Source organism: Erinaceus europaeus, chromosome 6, assembly GCF_950295315.1.
Source record: "Erinaceus europaeus chromosome 6, mEriEur2.1, whole genome shotgun sequence".
In the NCBI taxonomy this organism is placed as follows: domain Eukaryota; kingdom Metazoa; phylum Chordata; class Mammalia; order Eulipotyphla; family Erinaceidae; genus Erinaceus; species Erinaceus europaeus.
This window is the reverse complement of record NC_080167.1, coordinates 3036754-3061413: the sequence shown is the minus strand read 5'-3', so window position 1 is coordinate 3061413 and position 24660 is coordinate 3036754. Positions and strand designations below refer to the sequence as shown.

At 43.8% G+C, this 24660-nt stretch overlaps 1 protein-coding gene across 2 annotated transcripts in view; it reads right to left on the bottom strand.

Moving 5' to 3' along the window:
- TTC28 (tetratricopeptide repeat domain 28) overlaps positions 1-24660 on the bottom strand; it is a 487880-nt gene that overhangs the window by 447191 nt on the left and 16029 nt on the right. The gene's annotated exons all lie outside the window — the stretch shown is intronic.

Below are 24660 nucleotides of genomic sequence, written 5' to 3'. Positions count from 1 at the left end.
AATAACAGCAGTCTTTATAAAAGGCCCCAGCCCTGTGGCCTGGGAGGTGGCACAGTGGATAAAGAGTTGGACTCTCAAAACTGAGATGCTGAGTTCAGTCCCCAGCAGTGCATGTACCAGAGCGATGTCTGTTGTTTTCTCAATCTCTCTCTCCCTCTCCCTCTCCCTCTCTCTCTCCTACATGTACCAGAGTGATGGCTGGTGTTTTCTCCCTCTCTCTCTCTCTCTCACACACACACACACACACACACACACACTCTCTCTCTCTCTCTCTCTCTCTCTCTCTCTTTCCCATCTCACTCCTGTTAACAAATACATAAAATCTATCCTTTTAAAAAAAAGACATTAGCCTTTCTGCATTTAACCCTTCTCGTGAAGGCTAAATGCAGAAAGACTACAGACTAGCCAGTATATATGGTGTATGTAGTTGGTCTGGAATTTTATAAATCACTAAGTCAGTCAGGGATTACCTAGTAAATAAAAATGCATAGTAAAGGGAGTCGGGCGGTAGCAGCGGGTTAAGCACAGGTGGTGCAAAGCGCAACGACCAGCGTAAGAACCACGATCCCCCGGCTCCCCACCTGCAGGGGAGTCGCTTCACAGGCGGTGAAGCAGGTCTGCAGGTGTCTGTCTGTCTCTCCCCCTCCCTTCTCAATTACTTTTCTTCTTTTTTTTTTTTTTTGCCTCCAGGGCTATCGCTGGCGCTCAGTGCCTGCATTACAAATCTACTGCTCTGGAGGCCAATTTTTTTTCCATTTTTATTGCATAGAACAGAGGGAAATTGAGAGGGATGGAGAAGGCAGAGAGGGAGAGAGGAAGAAAAGACAGATACCACTTGTGAAGCGACTCCCCTGCAGGTGGGGAGCCGGGGGCTCCAACTGGGATCCTTGCGCTTCCTAGTATGTGCGCTTAACCCAGTGCGCCACCGCCCGACACCCCCTTCTCAATTTTTCTCTGTCATATTCAATTTAAAAAATAGAAAGGAGGGAGTCGGGCGGTAGCACAGCGGGTTAAGCGTTTCATGGCGCATAGCGCAAGGACTGGCAAAAGGATCCCGGTTCGAGCTCCCGGTTCAAGCCCCCGGCTCCCCACCTGCAGGGGAGTCGCTTCACAGGCTGTGAAGCAGGTCTGCAGGTGTCTGTCTTTCTCTCCCCCGTCTGTGTTCCCCTTCTCTCTCCATTTCTGTCTGTCCTATCTAACAACGACATCAATGACAACAACAATAATAACTACAACAATAAAACAACAAGGGCAACAAAAGGGAATAAATAAATAATATATTAATTTTAAAAAAACTTTAAAAAAATAGAAAAAAAGGCCTCCAGAAACACTGGACTCGCACTGCAGCACTGAGCCCCAGCACCAAGCCCCAGTGGTAGCCCTCATGCTGAATAACCACAGGTCACTAGGCGCATAAAAACAAAGCCGGGCTGGGTGGCGCCTGGTTGAATGTGCGCACAAGGACCTGGGTTTGAGCCCCAGTCCGTGCCTGTAGGAGGACAGATTTGCAGGAGGTGAAGCACTGCTGCCAGTGTCTCTCCATCTCTCTCCCGTCCCTCCTGATTTCTGGCTGTCTCTATACAATAAATAAATAAAGATAATTTTAAGAAGCCAGGTGGTAGCGCAGTGGGTTAAGCACACATGGCGCTGAGCACAAGGACTGGTGTAAGGATCCCGGTTCAACCCCCCAGTTCCCCACCTGCAGGGGAGTCGCTTCACAGGCGGTGAAGCAGGTCTGCAGGTGTCTGTCTTTCTCTCCCCCTCTGTCTTCCCCTCCTCTCTCCATTTCTCTCTGTCATAGCCAACAACAACAATAACAGCAATAACAGCAACGGCAACAAAATGGAAAAAAATGGCCTACAGGAGCAGTGGATTTGTACATGCAAGCACCAAGCCCCAGCAATAACCCTGGAGGCAATAATAATAATAATTTTTAATAAATTAAAAAATACCAAAGTATACTAAGGAATCGGAAGCACAAGGGGAGCAGGCGGTGGTGCGCCTGATGGTGTGCATGCATTCCAGTGTACAAATCGAGCCTATGGTCCACGCTTGCAGGGGGAAGCATCAGGAGTGGTGAAACAGTGCTGCTGGTCTCTCTCTCTCTCTCTCTCTCTCTTTCTCTCTCTCCTTCTCTCTCCTCTGATTCCCTCTCAATTTCTGTCTCTATCCAAAAATATAAATAAAAATAAAGTTAAAAAATCAAATGAGAGGGAGTCAGGCGGTAGTGCAGCGAGTTAAGTGCACATGGTGCAAAGCACAAGGATCGGCTCAAGGATCCCGGTTCTAGCCCCCGTCTCCACAGGTGGTGAAGCAGGTCGGCAGGTGTCTATCTTTCTCTCCCCCTCTCTGTCTTCCCCTTCTCTCTCCATTTCTCTCTGCCCTATCTAACAATGACATAAATAACAACAACAATAATAACTACAACAACAATAAAACAACAAGGGCAACAAAGGGGAAAATAAATAAATATAATTTTTTTAAATTTTTTTAAGTCTTTTTTTATTTTTTATTTATTTTATTTTATTTATTTATTCCCTTTTGTTGCCCTTGTTGTTTTATTGTTGTAGTTATTATTGTTGTTGTCGTCATTGTTGGATAGAACAGAGAGAAATGGAGAGAGGAGGGGAAGACAGAGAGGGGGAGAGAAAGACAAAAAATCTTCACTGCAGGCCTTTTTTACTGAAGCACAGCCAGTGTCTCCCGCAGGCGGTGCAGTGAGTCAGGAGCAGAAAAAGAAACAAAAAATCTTCACTGCAGCCTTTTACTGAAGCACAAGCAGTGTCTTCCGCAGGTGTGCAGTGAGTCAGGAGCAGAGCTGCGTTGACACAAACCACGTGTTAGGGGCTCCTCTCAGGTTTCTTCTCTAAAGCCTGATCCAATTGAAAGAGGCTTAGCATAGATGCAAAAAATGCAACATTTTAAGGACTTTAGCAGAGGGCATTGAGGTTAGAATTTTTTTTTCTTTCTCTCTCTCTTCCCTTTGTTTTTGTTTGTTTTTCAGATTCTTTATTGGGGGATTAATGGTTTACAGTGCACAATAAAATACAATAGTTTGTACAAGCGTAACATTGCCACATAACAATACAAGCCCCACTAGGTCCTCCTCTCTCTTCCCTTTGCGTGAGAGACCAGAGCACCACTCAATCTTATGCAGTGCTAGAGACCAGACTCTGAGACCGCAGCCCTAACCCTGACCTCTACCAGTGAGCCACCTCCCTTGCCAGCAGAACCAGCCTCCTTTTCTAACATTTATTATCTGTTTATTGAGGGAGGAGAGACAGAGAGACACCCGCTGCACTGCTCTAGCACTTGTGAAGTCCCCACCCTGCAAGTGCTCTGGGCCTTGAGCACTATAACATGTCACTTTGCCAGGTGAGCCACCTCCTGGCACCAGAAATAGTTTTTATAACATGGAAACAGGATAAAAACGGTTGATAGCATCAATGAACTGAAATATTTGCAAGTGTCTTACAATTCTGACACTTCTGCAAACTAACATCTCATATATACGTCTTATAAGTATCTCCAAGATTTGGAGTAATTTATATGAAAATGCTATCATTCTACAGTGAATAACTGGAAGTCAACTGCACATAAATGAAGAATAGGGAGTCGGGCGGTAGCTCAGTGGGTTAAGTGCATGTGGCGCAAAGCGCAAGGACCAGCGTAAGGATCCTGGTTCGAGCCCCTGGCTCCCCACCTGCAGGGGGCGTTGCTTCACAGGCGGTGAAGCAGGTCTGTAGATCTCCCCCTCTCTGTCTTCCCCTCCTCTCTCCATTTCTCTCTGTCCTATCCAACTACAATGACATCAATAACAACAATAATAATTACAACAATAAGACAACAAGGATAACAAAAGGGAAAATAAATAAATATTTTTAAAAAAGAAAGAAATGAAGAACTCTGCTCACAGCCTAAACAAAAGCAGCAGCGAGACTGGCAAGTCAATAGGTCAAATAATTGATTACAGAGAGGATGAAGTTGTTTGTAGCAGACTAACTCTCCCAATCAAAAATACTCCCCCCAAAAAAAACCGCCAAATATCTAAATTTTATTTTTTAAAACTATCTGTTTAAAGGCATTAAGAAGGACCAAATATGCTGAGGAGATCGCATAGTGGTTATGAAAAAAGAGCTTCACGCCTAAGGCACCCAAGGTCCCGAATTCAATCCCCAACACCACTGTCAGCCAGAGTTTAATAGTGTTCTGGGGAGGGGGAGGAGGAGGAAGAGGGGGAAGAGGAAAAGGAAGTAAAAGAGGGAGAGTGGGAGGGGGAGGAAAAGAAGGAGGAGGAGAAGAAAGGAGGAGGTGGTAGAAAAGGGTCAGGGGCAACCTGGAAGGCGACACAATGGCTTGAGCAACGGACTTAAATAAAATAACAAGGGGGGGGGCAGACGGGGAGGAGGGAAGGGGAAGGAGAAGAACACCGTGTACCACAGCTGAACAGTGCTCTGGCCAGTCGCTCTCTCTCTCTCTCTCTCTCTCTCTCTCTCTCTCTCTCTCTCGCTCTCGCTCTCTCATTTTATTTATTTATGATAAAATAAATCTTTAAAAATAACCTAGTAAAGGCATAAGCATGTTAATGAAGCAATTAGAATTAGAGAAGTCAAGATCCAAAGAGAAAAGAGGTAAAGAAATATTTTCATACCTCATTTTTTCTGGGGGGACACGGGGCACTGCTAATTTTGTGCTACGATTAAGAGGCCAAGAATTCTCCAGACATCAAGTTGCTTCTGAGAAACACAGAAGCAGGTAGAGCTTTTTCTTATCTCCTGGGGCAAGCAAAACAAAATTAGATACCTGATGGCCAAGATCCCAGGGAGAAGCAAGAGGGAGAACTCTAAGCCTGAAATACAGCCTGTTTTCTCCGGAAGGTATTTGCCAAGTAGCAGAGGACAAGAGACTATCAGAAAGCTTCTGAAAAGTAGGAAGACATTTTCAGCAGTAACAGAAGGCTGAGACAATAACTACAGCTTGGAAACCATCACATCTAAAATACCTACTGATCCCACAGGACTTTCACTCAAAAGTTCCAGAAAGTTCATTTCAGCGCAATTTGACTGAAAAGTACTCAGCTCCTCCTTTAACTGCCCAGCAGAACAAAGAATTTCTCCAGAAGGGAGAAAAAAAAGTCTGCAGATTCACCAATTTTTTTTAAAGATTTTATTTATTTATTAGTGAGAAAGATAGGAGAGAGAGACAGAACCAGATACCACTGTGGTATATGTGCTGCCAGGGATTGAACTCGGGACCTCATGCTTGAGAGTCCAATGCCTTAGTCACTGCACCACCTCCCAGACCACAGATTCACCAATTTTTATACAAACTGTCCATATTTCTAATCATGATTTACCAGAAACACCAAGAAAAACAAGGTAGATAGCCAAGAAACAATAAACAAACATAAGAATCATGGGTCATAATAAAAGTTGAATTATCAAACAAGAACTTTCAAAATATCATGATCAATGTTTAAGGAGATGGGTGCCCCTGAAACAGCACAGTGGCTGTGCAAAGAAGTTCTTGTGTGAGGCTGCAAGGCCCCAGATTCAGCCCCTGGTAGCACCGTAAGCCAGGGCTGAACAGTGCCCTAGTTAAAAATGAGAAAAGGGAACTTGGACTGAAAGGGGGGCACTGCACCAAAGCAAGAAACTCTGAGGGGAAAAAATGGAAGAGGGGGTTTGGGAGGAGGCTGGGGGTCCTAGATTGGAGGTGAATATTTTGCAGATACCTGTGCAAAGTTGGGAAACGGTGTCCATGTGCAGACAACTGTGCTGTTAAACCATTAACCCCCCCCAATAAAATATAGAAAAAGGAGAAAAGTGCAAAAGCAGACAGAACATGGAAGAAAAGATTGACTGTTTCAACATACTAGCAATGCCAAAAGAGGGGGGCTGGGCCGGTAGCGCAGCAGGTTAAGCACATGCAGAGCGCAAAGACCGGCATAAGGATCCCGGTTCAAGCCCTCGGCTCCCCACCTGCAGGGGGTCGCTTCACAAGCCATGAAGCAGGTCTGCAGGTGTCTGTCTTTCTCTGCTCCTCTCTGTCTTCCCCTCCTCTTTCCATTTCTCTGTCCTATCCAACACAGCTATAACAACAATAACAACCACAACAAGGACAATAACAAGACAACAAAATGGGAAAAGTGGCCTCCAGGAGCAGAGGATTCCTAGTGCAGGCACTGAGCCCCAGCAATAACCCTGGAGCCAAAAAAAAAAGATAGATACAATACTACACTCAAGAATTATGTCTGTCTCTCTCCCTCTCTCTCTCTCATAAAGTATGTATAACATTCTCTTCCTCTCATACTAAGTGTCCTGTCTGTAGTCATTTCACCCCAGTTTGTGAATACAGTATTTGAGTCACTATTTTATACTGAAACCAAATCCAAGAAGTTATTTTATTTTATTTTATTTTTGCCCCCAGGGTTACCACTGCTGATCGGTGCCTACACTGCGAATCCACTGCTCCTGGAGGCTATTTTTCCTTTTGTTGCCCTTGCTGTTTATCATCGGCATTGTTATTATTGTTGTTCTTATTGATGTCATTGTTGTTGGATAGGACAGAGAGAAATGGAGAGAGGAGGGGAGACAGGGGGGCAGAGAAAGACAGACACCTGCAGACCTGCTTCACCACTTGTGAAGTGACCCCCCTGCAGGTGGGGAGCCGAGGGCTCCAACTGGGATCCTTACACTGTTCCTTGTACTTCGTGCCATGTGCGCTTAACCTGTTGCACTACCGCCCAGCCCCCGAAGTTATCATTTTTTATTTAACATCTATGAGTTATAGGCATGAAAATCTTACTGCATTCTTTACATAGGCAGGCTATTGGCTTAAAATGCAATACTTTTAAAGGCATTTTAATACTGAGACATGGTAAAGAGAAGTATCATAAAACAATTCCAAAAACATGGGATGAGAACTCATACTAACTGAAAGAAAAATTAACTATGCAAAATCAGAGCTAATACTTCCTACCTACCATCTCTATTAAATCCTGTCCTTGGGGGAAGACTGGAAACTATAATAATGGCAGTGTAAACCATTCTCTAAAGGAGTATATTTTAACAGTGGACAGTTTAAACTGAAACACATGAACTTGCAGAAACAGAAAAGAAAAAACCGGGGTGGGGTGGGGTGGAGGAAGCAATCAAGCTGTCTCTAAACTCTGTGAGGACTATGGTGGTTACTGGGTTACCACTGGCGGAAGGGCACAGATTTTGGTGGTGGGTACAGTGTGAAACTACACCCCTGCCATCTTAAAATCTTGTAAACCATTATTAAATCACTAGTAATGAAAACAAAAGTAACAGTTTAAATTTTTTTAAGATTTTATTTATTAATGAGAAAGACCAGAGGAGAGAGAGACAGAACCAGACATCACTCTGGTACATGTGCTGACAGGGCTCAAACTCAGGACCTCATGCTTGAGAGTCCAATGCCCTATCCACTGCGCCACCTCCTGGACCACAACAGTTTAAACTTTTAACCTCTAGCCAGTATTCAAGTGAGGCATTGGTAATAATATTTTAATACTGAAATCACTCTACTGATAGCACCATATGTGAAATTTCTAGCTCTCTTATCTCTCTAAGTGTCCAACTTTGTAAGATTTCCAAAAGAGAGCTAGCACATGTTAATGTACTGGATTGTTAAAATTAATATTACCTAAATGTTATCTAAAAGCAACAATAAGATAAAAGTTCTACAGGGGCCAGGTGGTGACCCTCCTGGTTAAGTGCAAGTATTACAGTGCACAAGGACCCGGGTTCTAGCCCCCAGTCCCCACCTGCAGGGGAAAGCTTTACTAGCAGTGAAGCAGGGCTGCAGGTGTCTCTCTGTCTCTCTGTCTCTCTATCACCCCCTTCTCTCTTGATTTCTGGCTGTCTCTATCCAATAAATAAAGATCATAAAAAATTTTTTTAAAAAAAAAGTTCAAATGGGTGACATCTACTTTTCTTGCCTGGGCTTGTGATGCCCTGTTCATGACAGTAATCCACACAGGAAAGCAAATACACTTAGTGGCCACACTCGGGTCCAGCCTGGCCCCATGGCATCTCAGAAGGACAAGGTCATTCCAAAGCAAGTCCAGGGACTGGATTCTTCTCAAGGCAGAGCAGAGGCTGAGTCCAGTAGAAAAAGTTGATAAATTTAGTCATGTGCCTTCAGTCATCAGATCTAACCAAAATGTCTTCCTATGAATCTCACCAGCAGCAAAGTTATACCAAGAACTAGTCTACCATGGACCAGTAAGCTCTAGCAAAACAGACAGATCTTAGAAGTAAATATCTGGGAGTTGGGCGGTAGCACATGGCGCAAAGCGCAAGGACCTGCATAAGAATCCCGGTTCGAGCCCCCGGCTCCCCACCTGCAGGGGAGTCGCTTCACAGGCAGTGAAGCAGGTCTGCAGGTGTCTGTCTTTCTCTCCCCCTCTCTGTCTTCCCCTCCTCTCTCCATTTCTCTTTGTCCTATCCAACAACGATAACAACAATAACAACAATAAAAAACAAGGGCAACAAAAGGGAAAATAAATAAATATAATTTTTAAAAATCTGCTAAAAAGTATCCTTAGTAACTACATCTCAGTATTCAGTCACTTAAGATTAACTGTACTTTTATTAGACCAACTAAAACTATTGAGGCAAGTGTGAGACCTGTCATGGGTCCTATGCAGTAAGTAAATAAATAAATGTAGCACATCACTTTAAAAATGGCAGGAATGTGTTACGGTCTCTCTCACACCCATTAAAAAATTATGGGCCATGGGAGTCCGGCAGTAGTGCAGCGGGTTAAGTGCAAGTGGCCAAAGCGCAAGGACTGGTGTAAGGATCCGGGTTCGAGCCCCCAGCTCCCCAACTATGGAGGAGTTACTTCACATGCAGTGAAGCAGGTCTGCAGGTGTCTGTCTCTCTCCCCCTCTCTGTCCTCCCCTCCTCTCTCCATTTCTCTCTGCCCTATCCATCAATGATGACATCAATAACAATAATAACTACAACAATAAAACAAGGGCAACAAAAGGGAATACATATTTTTTAAAAATCTAATATATAACCCACAACGACCCTGGATCCATACTCCCAGAGAGATAGAGAGTGGGAAGGCTATCAGGGGAGGGGATGGGATGTGGAGATCGGGTTATGGGAATTGTGCGGAATTGTACCCCTCTTATTCTATGGTTTTGTTAATGTCTCCCTTCTTAAATTAAAAAAGAAATCTAATATATGGGGGCCAGGCGGCAGTGCAGCGGGTTAAGCACACGTGGCATGAAGCTCAAGGACCGGTGAAGTATAGGGCTGCAGGTGTCTCTTTATCTCCCCCCATCAATTTCTCTCTGTCTCAGTCTAATAATATATGAAAAAAGAAAAGCAAATTTTCATACCTATAATCAGTGGCCATTTTTCTCAACTGAGAATAGATGATTACTATACAAGATTTTGGATTTATCATTTCTAAATATATTAGGATAATTGTCTAACCTAACTCTATCCAGTGCTGACACTTAGAATGTCTTAACGTGTGCACTCAACCCGGTGCACCACCACCCGGACCCTACTCAGAATGTTTTTAAGTATCTGCTCCAGTATTAAGGAGGATTGGAAGAACAGCTCAGCATAAAAAGAGAACAAAACATTTCTTAGTACTCCCGAGAAAACAGAGTAAGAGAAGAACAAAAGAAAAAAGGTCCGGGAGTCAGGCGCCAAGCACAAGGACCTGCGTAAGGATCCCAGTTCCAGCCCCTGGCTCCCCAGCTGCAGGGGAGTCGCTTCACAAACACTGAAGCAGTGAAGCAGGTCTGCAGGTGTCTTTCTCTCCCCCTCTCTGTCTTTCCCTCCTCTCTCCATTTCTCTCTGTCCTATCCAACAACAACGACATCATCAACAACAACAACAAAAACAACGTGGGCAACAAAAAGGAAATAAATATTTTTAAAATCTTGTTTAAAAAATGGTCCACACCTAAACGCAGAGACATCTCAAAATTACAGATTATGTCTCACAGAGTAATAAGTCAAATGAACTAAATGATCCAAGATATTGAAAATGCTTCCATATTTATTTCGAAATGGCATGGCTGTAGTAAAGCAGAGTGAGAGCTGCACAGGTGTGTGACTGAGGGAGAACTGTGGTGAGAGGCCGTGTAGCGGGCCCCGTAATAATGCAAATGGCAGCAGAGTGAACTTCATAAAACGCATGTGTTGAGTCTCAAGATGACCTGCATGACTAGCAAACAGGCAAATCCAAAAAACTCCACTAAGCAGTTTTACGTCTAAAAAATTGGAATGCATCTTTTTTTTGCAAATTAAAGACAGATTGTAAAGAGAGTTGGAGTTGGAAAGTTTCCTGCTCATCAAATTAAAAACAAGAGCTCTATTCATGGAGAGAGAGAGAGAGAGAGAGAAGAATACTTATGCGGCCAAGTCAGATTCTCTGTTCCGCAGTTTTGATGTGCAGCTAGGATGAACATCTTACTATTCGTAAGGAAGAATGACAATGGAGGAGGGGCTGCAAGTACCCTCAGGTAATGTGTAAGCAGCCATTTAGGATGCTACAGGCAAGGGGGAAACACACCTTACTACCCAGCAGAAAGAATAGGTTCACGTGGCCAACAGCTGGACTTGATTAAAAAAATAAAAGCTACCAGGTTCAGCTGCGTGGTGGCCATCCAGGTTCAGCTGCGTGGTGGCCATCCAGGTTCAGCTGCGTGGTGGCCATCCAGGTTCAGCTGCGTGGTGGCCCATCCAGGTTCAGCTGCGTGGTGGCCATCCAGGTTCAGCTGCGTGGTGGCCATCCAGGTTCAGCTGCGTGGTGGCCATCCAGGTTCAGCTGCGTGGTGGCCATCCAGGTTCAGCTGCGTGGTGGCCATCCAGGTTCAGCTGCGTGGTGGCCATCCAGGTTCAGCTGCGTGGTGGCCCATCCAGGTTCAGCTGCGTGGTGGCCATCCAGGTTCAGCTGCGTGGTGGCCATCCAGGTTCAGCTGCGTGGTGGCCATCCAGGTTCAGCTGCGTGGTGGCCATCCAGGTTCAGCTGCGTGGTGGCCATCCAGGTTCAGCTGCGTGGTGGCCATCCAGGTTCAGCTGCGTGGTGGCCATCCAGGTTCAGCTGCGTGGTGGCCATCCAGGTTCAGCTGCGTGGTGGCCATCGTAGAGTAACATGGCAGATGCTTCCCTCCTCACGGCCTGTTTGCTTCAACACCTACTGTCCCTGCCGCTTAATACAAGCCCTCTCCTTCCCTTATTCTACAACATTTAGTATTCTCATTCCACAAAATTATTTTAAAGGTTATGCAAAGAAAATAAAGCAAGTATAAATATAAAGTCATTTTACTTGTAATGTGTGATTCATGTTATGATAAAAGTATGATAAGATAACGAGCTGAAGTTTCATCAGAAATCAAGTAAAAGTTACAAACACAGCTACCTTAAGTATATCAAATTATGCTGGGATAACAGAACTCCTGCTATCTGGGGACTGAAAACTAAAATACAGGAAAGGAAGCACATGAGAAATGTAGCACATTTTCCTCCCTTAAAAGCAGATGTTCGGGAAGTCAGGCGGTGTGCAGCGGGTTTCCCAAGGTGACTCCACTAGTAAGTTGAGACTCGAAGACTCAATTCTAGGTCTATGTACTTTAAAAGAAAAAGACTAGGGAGTTAGGCGGTAGCGCAGCGGGTTAAGTGCACGTGGCACAAAGCACAGGGACCGGCCTAAGGATGATGGTTCGAGCCCCCGGCTCCCCACCTGCAGGGGAGTCGCTTCACAGGCGGTGAAGCAGGTCTGCAGGTGTCTGTCTTTCTCTCCCCCTCTCTGTCTTCCCCTCCTCTCTCCATTTCTCTCTGTCCTAGCCAACAATGACGACATCAATAACAATAATAACTACAACAATAAAAAAGCAACAAGGCCAACAAAAGGGAGGAAAGAAAGAGAGAGAGAGAGAAAGAGAAAGACTATAGATGAATAGAACTTGTTTAAAAAAAAAAAACGGTACAGTGGTCCAGGAGGTAGTACAGTGGATAAAGCACTGGACCCTCAAGCATAAGGTCCTGAGTTCAATCCCTGGCAGCACATGTAACACAGTGATATCTGGTTCTTTCTGTCTCTCCTCCTATCTTTCTCATGAATAAATAAAATGTTTTTTTAAAAAAAATAGTACAGAGGATTCATGGATCTACCACCAAATTCCCTCCAATCCTTATTTTAGCATCCAAGCTCAAGCCCAGCCCCCACCACATTAAAAGAAGCTTTAGTGCCCCCATAATGATCCTGGATCTGTGCTCCCAGAGGGATAAAGAACAGGAAAGCTTTCAAGGGAGGGGATGGGATATGGAGTTCTGAAGGTGGGACTGTGTGGAGTATACCCCTCTTATCCTATGGTTCTTTCAATATTTCCATTTTATAAATAAACAATAATAATAATGGTTTTTAAAAGAAGCTCTAGTGGGAGTCGGGCGGTAGCGCAGCGGGTTAAGCGCAGGTGGCACAAAGCGCAAGGACCGGCATAAGGATCCCGGTTCGAGCCCCCGGCTCCCCACCTGCAGGGGAGTCGCTTCACAGGCGGTGAAGCAGGTCTGCAGGTGTCTGTCTTTCTCTCCCCCTCTCTGTCTTCCCCTCCTCTCTCCATTTCTCTCTGTCCTATCCAATAACAATGACAACAACAATAATAACTACAACAACAATAAAAAAAGACAACAAGGGCAACAAAAGGGAAAATAAATAAATAAAAATTTTTTTAAATCTTTTTAAAAAAAAAAGAAGCTCTAGTGTCTCCCCTCCCTCGTGTCTATCTCTGTTGCGCTATCTGAAAAGGTCAGTCCAGAGTGAGGAAGCCTGAGGGAGAAATAGAGGGGAGGAGGAGGAAGCCAGAAGGAAAGGAAGGCAGGAAGGAAGGAAGGAAGGAGGAGAGAGAAGAAAGAAAAGAGAAGAAAAGGAGGAAGAAAGAAAAGAGGGGCCAGGCGGTGGCACACCAGGTTAAGCGCGCATAGTAGGAAGCACAAAGACCTGCTCGGTTCCAGCCCCCGGCTCCCCACCTGCAGGGGAGTCGCTTCACAGGCGGTGACGCACGTCTGCAGGTGTCTGCCTTTCTCTCCCCCTCTCTGTCTTCCCCTCCTCTGTCAATTTCTCTCTATCCTATCCAAAAAAAATTAAAAAATAAAAAAATAGCCTCCAGGAGCAGTGGATTCATAGTGCAGGCACCGAAACCCAGCAATAACCCTGGAGGAAAAAAAGAAAAAAAAAAGAAATGATAATGAGCCAAAAATTAATCATGATCTGTAAGACTTGTCACCATCTGCAGGATTACTTGGTTTTATAATCTAGTTGGCAGGCTGTATTGAATAAAAAAGAAAGGGGCAGGGGGTCAGGCGGTAGCACAGCGGATTAAGCACACATGGCACCAAGCACGAGGACCAGCATAAGGATCACAGTTTGAGCCCCCAGCTCCCCACTTTATTTTGACGAGATAGATAGATGATAGATAGACAGACAGACAGACAGATAGGTAGACAGATGATAGATGGATAGACTAGAATACTGCTTAGCTCTGGCTTAAGGTGATACTGAGGATTGAACCTGGGACCTTGGAGCCTCAGGCATGAAAGTCTTTGCATGACCATTATGCTGTCTCCCCAGCCAAATAAGATGGGGGTTTTTTTGTTTGTTTTTGGTTTTTTACTGTTGTAGCTACTGTTGTTGTTGATGTTGTCATTGTTGGATAGGACAGAGAGAAAAGGAGAGAGGAGGGGAAGACGGGGTGGGGGGAGAGAAAGACAGACACCTGCAGACCTGCTTCACTGCTTGTGAAGTGACTCCCCTACAGGTGGGGAGTTGGGGGCTCAAACCAGGATCCTTATGCTGGTCCTTGCGCTTTGCACCACCGGCGCTTAACCTGCTGCGCTACTGCCCAACTCCCCCAAAGAAGAGTTTTAATCTGGGAATCAGGGCTTAGATAATGTAGACACACTGGGGAAGAAATGTCTACAAAGTTACCTTGGAAAGTCAGAGAAGCAGCCACTGAAAGTCTCCAGGGCTCTCAAAAGCTGATGGGGAGACTGTGGTGGCAGGAAACTGGTACCATGTGTCTTGGGCTGGAGCAGTAATAAAACAGGTGGTTGTCTGACTTTTGTTTCCAAACAATTAGCAGTCTAGTACCTTTCTCTCTGTTTTCAGCTGCTTTCCAGGAAAGACAGCTTCCGGGCTGGACAGGTGGCATAATGGTTATGCAAAAAGACAATCATTTTATTTTTTATTATTATGTTTAAGTATTTTATTAGCAAATTAATAGTTTACAGCACAGTTGATTACACATGGGCACCATTTTCCTGCTCCACCCAATGAGCATCTACAAAATACTTTCACCCTCTGCCTAGGTCCCTACACCCTCCAAAAGACCTCATACCTGAGGTCCCAAGGCTCCAGGTTCAATCCCTGCCACCATCTACAAGCCAGAGCTGAGCCGTATTCTGGTTAAAAAACAAAACACACACACACACACACACACCTTTTTTCTTTCCATATTATACATGATTTTTCTTTTACTGGCAAAGCCTAACCCAGATTGTTATAGAAATGGGGGTTATTGGAATTATATAAGGGACTTACAAAGGTGGGTTGTTTTGCTACATTACCCAAATAATACATGGCTGAGTGCACACGTTACGGTGCACAAGGACTCAGGTTCAAGCCCCTGATTCTCACCTGCAGGGGAAAAGCTTCACACGTGGTGAAGCAGGGTTGCAAGTGTCTCTATCTCTTTCCCTCTTCCTATCTCCCTCACCTCTCTTAATTTCTCCCTGGCTCTATCCAATTATAAATAAATAATAATATTTTAAAAAGAATAAAACTCTTTTTGAAGATCACTAGCCCTGATTCTGCAAAGATGGCTAGCACCAGTCCCTAAGCTAGGGCTTTTTAATCAGCTAGAGAGACATAAAGCCTTAAAAATGGAAAGAGCGGCACTGCCGTCAATACTGGGCTCACCCGGATAGCGCGCTGCTTGATCTAGTGTGAGAGTGAGGTGCCCTTCTCTAGGTAACAATCCCTAGACATCATTAAAAGATACACTCTTAAGAACAAAATCTTAAACAAGATAACACAATAGCCTAGGCGATGAAAAGTTCAAGTCTGTTGAGACCGCCACAGTCTGATCAATAAGAAGGGAAGTGTCTGCATGTTAAATCAAGGCACTAATCACCAACAAATTCTAAGTGCTGGTCAAGTTGCCTCTCACACCACATTCTTGGCTCACTACTGCCTCCTGGGGGTTAGACTACATTACTACTCTTCTGGAAAACTGATGTAAGTAGAAAACACAGATATTTTCTACACACACACACACACACACACAATGGCAGAGGTACATAGCAAATCAGATAAGCCACACATACGACAAGAGTGGTGCTCTGATTTCCTTCTCTCAAGGGAAACACATTTCATGAAACTTTTTCTTTTTTTTGCCACCAGGGTTATCACTGGGGCTCAGTTCCAACACTACAGATTCACTGCTCCTAGCAGCCTTTTTTTTTTTCTACTTCATTATTTGACAGGACAGAGGGAAACTGAGAGGGGAGGGGGAAGGAGAGAGGGAGAGAGAGAGAGAGAGACAGACAGACAGCTGCAGACCTTCTCTCATGAAGCTTTCTTCCTGCAGTGGAGAGCAGGGCAGGAAGCACAGTAGGGCCCTTCAAGGTAGTAACATGTGTGCTTAACTGGGTAACCCACGACCCAACCCCTCATATGAAACTCCTTAAAAAGAACTAGCCAGTAACTAATACCATGCCACACAACAGTCTATGTGAAATGTCGAGCTTCTCAACTCTAACACCACATAGCATATACCTAGAAGAAGTTGCTCTGCTACATGGGACCTCACAGCATTTTAAGAATCCCTGGCAAAAGTCTTAACACTGAAGCCGGGCGGTAGCACAGCAGGTTAAGTGCACATGGTGCGAAGCACAAGGACTAGTGCAAGGATCCTGGTTCAAGCCCCTGGCTCCCCACCTGTTACGGGGATGTTTCACAGGCGGTGAAGCAGGTCTGCAGGTGTCTGTCTTTCTCTCCCCTCTCTGTCTTCTTCCTCTACTTCTCTCTGTCCTGTCGGACAGTAATAACAACAAGGGCAACATGTACAAAAGTGGGGAAAGACGGCCTCCGGGAGCAGTGGATTCCTAGTGCGGGCACCAAGCCCAACAATAACCCTGGGGGCAAAAAAAAATCTCAACAGTGGGACCGGGTAGTGGTGCACTACACCCTGTTGAGTACACATGTGCACATATTACCATGTATAGGGACCCAAGTTTAAGCCTCGAGTCCCCACATGCAGGGGGAAAGCTTCACAAGTGGTGAACCAGGGCTGCAGGTGTCTCTCTGTCTCTTTCCTTCTCTACCTCCCTCCATCTCTTTCAATTTCTGTCTCTGTCCAATAAATAAATTAATTAATAAATGTTTAATTTTTTTTCCTCCAGGGTTATCGCCGGGGCTTGGCGGCAGTACTATAAATCCACTGCTCCTGAATGCCATTTTCTCCATTTTAGTGGCTAGGACAGAGAAACTGAGAGGATAGGAAACTGGATAGGAGGAGAAGACAGAGAGGGAGAGAGAAAGACAGACACCTGCAGACCTGCTTCACCGCTTGTGAAGCATCCCCGCAGCAGGTGGGGATCTGGAGGCTCAAACCTGGATCCTTGCACAGGTCCTTGCACTTTGTACTATGTGCACTTAACCTGGTGCACCACCAGGCCCCCAATTTTTAAAAATCTTAACACTTCCGACCTAAGACAACTGTTAAAATTCAATCAGCTTACCAATTTGAAACTTTAAGTGCTAAGATTGAAGGAATATATACTCAGAGCTGGGTCTAGGCATCAAAATACTAGAGACATTCAATCTTCCCCCCCCCATGCTGATTAAATAGTGATTTATGAGACTACAAGTCATCTCTCCAGAGCCTACCCCACTAGGGAAAGACAGAAACTGACTGTGGGTGTGGATCCACCTGCCAACGCCCATGACCATGACCAGCAGAGAAGCAGTTACAGAAACCACAACTCCCCCCCAAAAAGAAAATGATTCCATCCTTCCAGAGGGTTGAATGACAGAGGAAGATAACCAGAGGTCTCTGAAACCAAATCCCACTAGGACCCAAAGCACTTGTCACCAAGAATCTTGGTGGTTTTTCTAAATGTTTTCTTTTTATTTTATTTATTTACTGGATAGTAACAGAGAGAAATTATAGTAACAGAGAGGAAGAGAGATAGAGAGACACCACTCGTGAAGCTTTCCCCCTGCAGGTGAGGGCCAGGGGCTTGAACCTGGGACCTTTTGCACTGTACTGTGTGCACTCCAACAGGTGCGCCACCGCCTGGCCCCAAGAATCTTGTTTTTATACCACCACTGAAATGGAAGCAAATCTGGAAACCAACAGAAGCTAGGCATTGTTCCTCTTATCTGAGAGAGAAGAGGGGGGAAAGGAAAGACACTCAGAAGTAGTAATAGGCGTAGGTGTGGCTTAGAAAGGAAGTGAACACAGGCCCAGAAAAAGAAATGGGCAAAGAGAAATAAGCTCCCACACCTGTGGACATCTAATTTTTGACCAGGGGGACCCAAACCACTAAATGGAGAAAGGAGCGTCTTTTATAACAGTGGTGTTACAAAAACTGAGTTGAAATGTGCAGAAGGATAAAAATGAACCACACAAAAAAGGAAACTCTAAATGGGTGTAAATTAGTAAATTCTAAATGACTTGGAAGTTAGACCAGAAACTTCCAAATACTTAAAGGAAAATATTGGTGGAACTCTTTTCCATCTAAATTTTATAGGCATCTTTAATGATGCAAACCCAACTGCAAGGAAGACTAAAGCAAATATAAACCAATGGGATTACATCAAATTGAAAAGCTTCTGCACAGCAAAGGAAACCACCACCTAAACAAAGAAACCTCCTTACAGAATGGAAGAAGATCTTTACATGCCATACATCACACAAAAGGTTAATAGCCAAAATACATAAAGAGCTCACCAAACTCAGAAACAAAAAAAAACAAATGACCCCACCCAAAAATGGGGAGAGGATATGAATAGAAGATTCACTGAAGAAGAGATCCAAAAGGCCAACAAACATATGAAACGTTCCAAGTCAGTGACTGTCAGAGAAATGCAAATAAAGACAACCGTGAGATACCACTTCACTCCTATGAGAATGTCAGACATCAGAAAAGGTAGCAGCAACAAATGCTGGAGAGGTTGTGGGGACAGAGGAACCCCCCAGCACTGCTAGTGGGAATGTAAATTGGTCCAACCCCTGTGGAAAGCAGTCTGGAGAACTCTCAGAAGGCTAGAAGTGGACCTACCCTATGACCCTGCAATTCCTCTCCTGGGGATAGATCCTAGGGAACCCAACACACCCATCCAAAAAGATCTGTGTACACATATGGTCATAGCAGCACAATTTGTAATAGCCAAAACCTGGAAGCAACCTAAGTGACCAACAATAGATGAGGGGGTAAGTTGTGGTCTATATACACAATGGAATACCACTCAGCTATTTAAAATGGTGCGATCGGGGGTCGGGCGGTAGCACAACAGGCTAAGCGCATGTGGCGCAAAGCGCAAGGACCGGCATAAGCATCCTGGTTCGAGCCCCCGGCTCCTCACCTACAGGGGAGTCGCTTCAGAAGCTGTGAAGCAGGTCTGCAGGTGTCTATGTTTCTTTCCCCCTCTCTGTCTTCCCCTCCTCTCTCCATTTCTCTCTGTCCTATCCAACAATAAACAACATCAACAGCAACAATAATGACCACAACAAGGCTACAACAACAAGGGCAACAACAAGGGGAAACAATGGCCTCCAGGAGCAGTGGATTCATGGTGCAGGCACTGAGCCCAGCAATAACCCTGGAGGGAAAAAAAAAAAAAAAAAAAAAGAATGGTGAATTCACCTTCTTCACCCCATCTTGGATGGAGCTTGAAGGAATCATATTAAGTGAGATAAACCAGAAAGAAAAGGATGAATGTGGGAGGATCTCACTCATAGACAGAAATTGAGAAGTAAGAACAGAAGGGGAAACACAGAGCAGAACTTGGACTGGGGTTGTTGTGTTGCACCAAAGGAAAGGACCCTGGCTGGGGACGAGTGGGTTTCAGGTCCTGGAGGATGAGGGTGGAGGAGAACCTAGGTGGGAGGTCAGTGTTTTGCAAAAATACATTTCCCACATTCACACATTTACCGACAACTGTGTTCACTGTTGACTGTAAATCATTAGTCCCCCCAATTAAAAAAAAATACATAGGTAGGTAGGTAGACAGACAGAAAGACAGACAGACAGAGAGACAGACAGATAGATAAGAGTTATAAAGTCAGACCAAATCTGTGACCTTCAGAGAACTGCAGCAGTTTCCAATCGAGGGGGTGTGGACACAGAACTGGTGGTGGAAATAGTACTGAATTATACCCCTATTATGTTATAATTTTGTAAATCAATATTAAATCACTAATAAAAAAATTTTTAAAAAGAACCAACTACAACTTCTTGGACAAAAGATAACTGCAGAAGGTAAGTGCAAAAGACCCAAAGTGGGGAACAGATGTAAATATTCAAGAAGCAGGGGTAGGGTCAGTGGAAAAGCTCGCCTGGATAATGCCCTGCTTTACTCTGCGTGTGATATGATGCAGGTTCTAGCCCAGCTCCCATGGCACTGAAGGAAGCTTCAGTGCTACGGCCTCTTTCTCTCTCTCTACCTCTGTCTCTATTTAAAACAAACAAACAACAGGGGTAATAGAAAGACTATAGAGCATTCTTGTGCCTGAAGCAACAAAGGTCCCAAGTTCAAACTCAGCACCACAAGCCAGAGCCGAGCAGTGCTCTAGAAAAAAGAGAAAAAAAAAAAAAAGGAAGAAGTAAAAGGGAAAAAAAAAAAAAAGGAAGAAGTAAAAGGGAAAAAAAAAAAGGAAGAAGTAAAAGGAAAAAAAAAGGAAGAGAAAGGGAGAAAGGTTTACTGCGCCAAGAAGGGGTGACAATCAAAGTGGCAGGCAGATCAGGGTGTTCTTGGGCTATGGTGGCGATTTTATTCTAAGACGGGAAGTTCCTTAAGTATTTATTGGTACACATTCATACTAGAAAATGCACTCGCTTATTTGCCAAGTAGGTAACACTGAAAAGAAAATTAATAACAAGAAAAATTACTTTGCTGTTGGCTAGGGAGCCTTTCGGTTTTAATGAATTACTTTTTAGTGAAAAGTTGTTTTACAATTAAATCTTCAGACTAAAGAATAAAACAGCAGTGTCTACTAACATTTTAATAGAAGTCAGAATAATGAGATTTTGACAGTCTTTACTGGAAAACGCTGAAGCGCTCCTGCATACCCACCGTCTATTCCAGATGACTATACTAAGATTGAATGCTAATCACTTATTAATTCTGCAAGGCCTGAGACGTCTCCAAATGGCTCCTGATGAGCGCCAGGCAAACACTGGAAAGAAGGCTCCTGAGTGAAAGCAGGAAAGTAACACTCAACATAATCTATCTTCTCCTCTTGCCTCAGAAAGAATGAAAAAGTAATGCACATTTCCAACACTTCTCACCATATTAACTGGAAAAAAATACAGCAGTAGACAAAAATTAAGACCAGGTTCAGGGCAGGGGTAGATAGCATAGTGAATTATGCAAAGAGACTCTTGTGCCTGAGGCTCCTAAGTCCCAAGTTCAATCCCCAGCAGACCAGGTTCCTATTTTACCTTGTATGCGCTAAATGCCGCAGAAGTCTCAGGTCTAATTCCGAGCCACTCCTCCAAGTCTAGCTAAATTCCACCCCACAAGTGTAAACTGCAAATGACTGGAAATATTTGCTCATTCTAGACAGCAGGTTCCTGAGTAGCTGATAAACTGAAGTTGTGCATCTTCTATCTCTTAAATGTGTTTTATGATAAAAAATGCATAAAATCAACACCTTAGCCATTTTAAATGTACAGTTCAATATATCAGTTGAGCATATTAACACTACCTTGCAATATATACCTCCAAAACTTTTCACTGCAAAACTTTAATTCTTATTTATTTACTTATCTGATAAGACAGAGTCAAAATGAGGGGAAAGGGATAAAAGGGGAAAGAGAATAGAAAGAAAGAGACTCCTGTGACACTGTTTCACCACTGTGAAACTTCCCTCCTGCAGGTGGGGATCAGGGGCTTGAACCTGGATCCTTGTACACGGAAGGCAATGTGCCACCACTCAGCCCTCCAGAACTGATTCAGTGCCCATAAATCAGCTCCCTGCTTCTCCCTCTGCCGAGCCCCTGGCAGCCACACTCTACTCTGTTTCTACACCTCTCCCTGTTTTCAAATCAATTCACTGAGGGAGTGCTGCCTTACAGGATTGTTGTCACAGCGCACGGAAATACTGACTGCGTCCAGGATTGTTGTCACAGAGATGCATCTCCACATCCTCCCCAGAGAGGTGTCAGCACACCTCACCTCCACCACCCTCCTCCAGCAAAGGGCACTGGACCCTCACCCCAACCTCTCCCCTTCTAAGTGCCTGCATCTGCCGTGGTAAAGCAGAATCCAGTGAGGCTTTAGCCTGTGTTACCCCTTACTTGGCTTCTTACGTCCCACTCATTAGTGAGGTTGGCTGTTGTTTGTCTGTTTGCTCTTCTCTTGACGTAAAATTATCCCCCCCAGTTGCATTCACATTATAGCAAAAGAGACATTATTTCTTACAGCTGAAGAATATTCCTGTGTGTGTGTGTGTGTGTGTGTGTGTGTGTGTCCCTCCCTATTTCTGTATCTCTCTCTCTAAAATAAATGAATAACCACAATGCTGAGATTAGGTAATATACATCAAACGTCTATCATTATACTTGAACTTTCTATAATCTTTCTTTTCAAAAACTGAAGATATGCCAACCCAACTCATGAAAATAATGAAAGTCGCCTAATGTAAAATTATCCTAACTACAAGTTAAACACAAGAGGGCGCACAAGGCTGGGGAAATCCATAAAGCCTAAGGCAAGTAATACTCAGGGATAGAAACAGCAGCGCTAGACAACACAAGTGGAGCCTGACCTGGAGTTGGTGTACTGCACCAAAAGGCTGACAGAGGACCTAGTGGGGCTGTACTGTTGTGTGGAAAACTGAGAAATGTTATGCATGCACAAACTACTGTATTCACTGTCAACTGTAAAACACTAATCCCCCAATAAAGTAATTTTTTAAAGAAAGAAAGGAAGGAAGGAAGGAAGGAAGGAAGGAAGGAAGGAAGGAAGAGCAACGCATGGCCGCTTGGTTTTATATTACTCAGATGATCAAAGATCAAGGCACAAACCGAGACAATAACAATCTGGAACCCAATGTTGTCAAAATTCAATCAAATAAGTTACTTAATAATTTGCGCTGAAGATACAGGCCTGATGATACCGTCTTATCTGAATTAGAGACTTGTGTACTACTGGCCAAGTACTTGATCCTGAGTCAGAATAAAAGGACTCCTTTTTTTAAAAAATAAATATATCATTAATTTATGTTTAAAAAAAAAAAAAGCAGAACTGTTCAGCTCTGATTTATGGTGATGCTGGGGATTAAATCTTGGACCTTTGATGTCTTAGGCATGAAAGTCTTTTGCAGAACCATTATGCTATCTCCCCAACTCAAGGAAAAAATTCTTCTGGGGGTGGAGGGTAGGGAGGAAGAGAAATTGAGAGAAAAGGTAAAGGCAGCGAGGGAGAGAAAAAGAAAAAGATATCTGCAGCCCTGCTTCATCACTTGTGAAACTTTCCCCACTGAAGGTGAGGACCCAGTGCTTGAACCCAGGTCCTTGAGCACTATAATGTGTGCTCTCAATCAGGTGCGCAACTACCCAACCACTCACTCAAGGAAAGATTCTTAAGGAAAAAACGTTGAGATTTTAATGGAGTCTATCGTTTGGACAGCAGCATATATATTAATACTAATGTCCTGGTTCTATTAGTTTCCTTGTAGTTATCTATCAGGTTTATAGGTGACCAGACACAATGTCTGAAACTTTTCTAAAAGAGTTCATAAAATAGCAACAATAATAATGGGTAAAGAAAGTTAAAAGTAGGGAGTCGGGCAGTAGCCCAGCGCATTAAGCACACGTGGCACAAAGCGCAAGGACCAGCATTAAGGATCCTGGTTCGAGCCCCCGGCTCCCCACCTGCAGGGGAGTTGCTTTACAGGCAAGGCAGTGAAGCAGGTCTGCAGATGTTTAACTTTCTCTCCCCCTCTCTGTCTTCCCCTCCTCCAGTTCTCTCTGTCCTATCCAACAACGACGATGACATCAATAACAACAAAGATAACTACAACAATAAAAAAGGAGCAACAAAAGGGAAAATAAATATTAAAAAAAGGTTAAAAGGAAAGTTAAAAGTAGGATCCAGATGGTAGCACACCTGACTGAGTGTCCCCCAGTCCCCACCTAGAAAGGGAAAGCTTTGCGAGCGGTGAAGCAGGGCTGCAGGTGTCTCTCTCTGTCTCTCTCCTTCTCTGTCTCCCTCTCCTCTAGATTTCTAGCTATCTCTATCCAATAAATAAATAAAGATGATTAAAACATTTTTTAAGTTAAAAGTCAGGGTAGGGGTAGACAGCATAATGGTTATGTAAACAGACTCTGAGGCTCCAAAATCCCAAATTCAATCCCCCACACCACCATAAACCAGAGCTGAGCAGTGCTTTGATAAAAATTTTTTTTAAGTTATAAGTTAAATATGACCGAAGCTTAACAGTCAGGGAATAATAATCTTATTTATATGTTTATTTATTTTCCCTTTTGTTGCCCTTGTTTTTTTTAATTGTTGTTGTAGTTATTATTGTTGTTAACGATTGATGTCATTTTTGTTCGATAGGAGAGAGAGAAATGGAGAGAGATGGGGAAGACAGCAAAGGGGAGAGAAAGACAGACACCTGCAGACCTGCTTCACCGCCTGTGAAGCGACTCCCCTGCAGGTGGGGAGCCGGGGGCTCAAAACGGGATCCTTAAATTGGTCCTTGTGCTTTGCACCACCTGCGCTTAACCCACTGTGCTACTGCCCAACTCCGGGGAATAATAATCTTTATAGGAATCCTTTCAACTAATATCACAACTTTTCTCTATTTCACACTATGTCATTTTTCATTTTGAAATACATAATAAAAATTATAGGTTCTTTGACAATAGAGCATAATCTATCTTAAAATGGTTATCTAGAATAAGGTAAAAAATAAGATGATATTCTTTGGCAATATAGTGCATGTCAACATTATATAAACGACTGAGACATATGAACCAATTCTAACTTTAGTTTTTTCATTTTTATTAGTGATTTAATAATGATGAACAAGATTGTAAGTTCAATTCTTGGCCTAACGTGCGCCAGAGTGATGCTCTGATCCTTTCTGTGTCTATCATACATAAATAAGTAAATCTTAAATAAAGAACTGACCTGAAGGTGGGAAGGGAGGCGCAGGGAAACAGCACAGTGATTTACACAATAGACTTTCCTACCTGAGGCACTAGAGACCCCAGGTTCAATCCCTAGCACCACCACATGCCAGAGCTAAATGGTGCTCTGGTAAAAATAAAAATAAAATAAAATAAAATATACATTAAAATTTTTTTAAAAAAATAATTAAACTTCCAAAGCATTCTAAAAAAGGAAGTCATCCCCATTCTACATT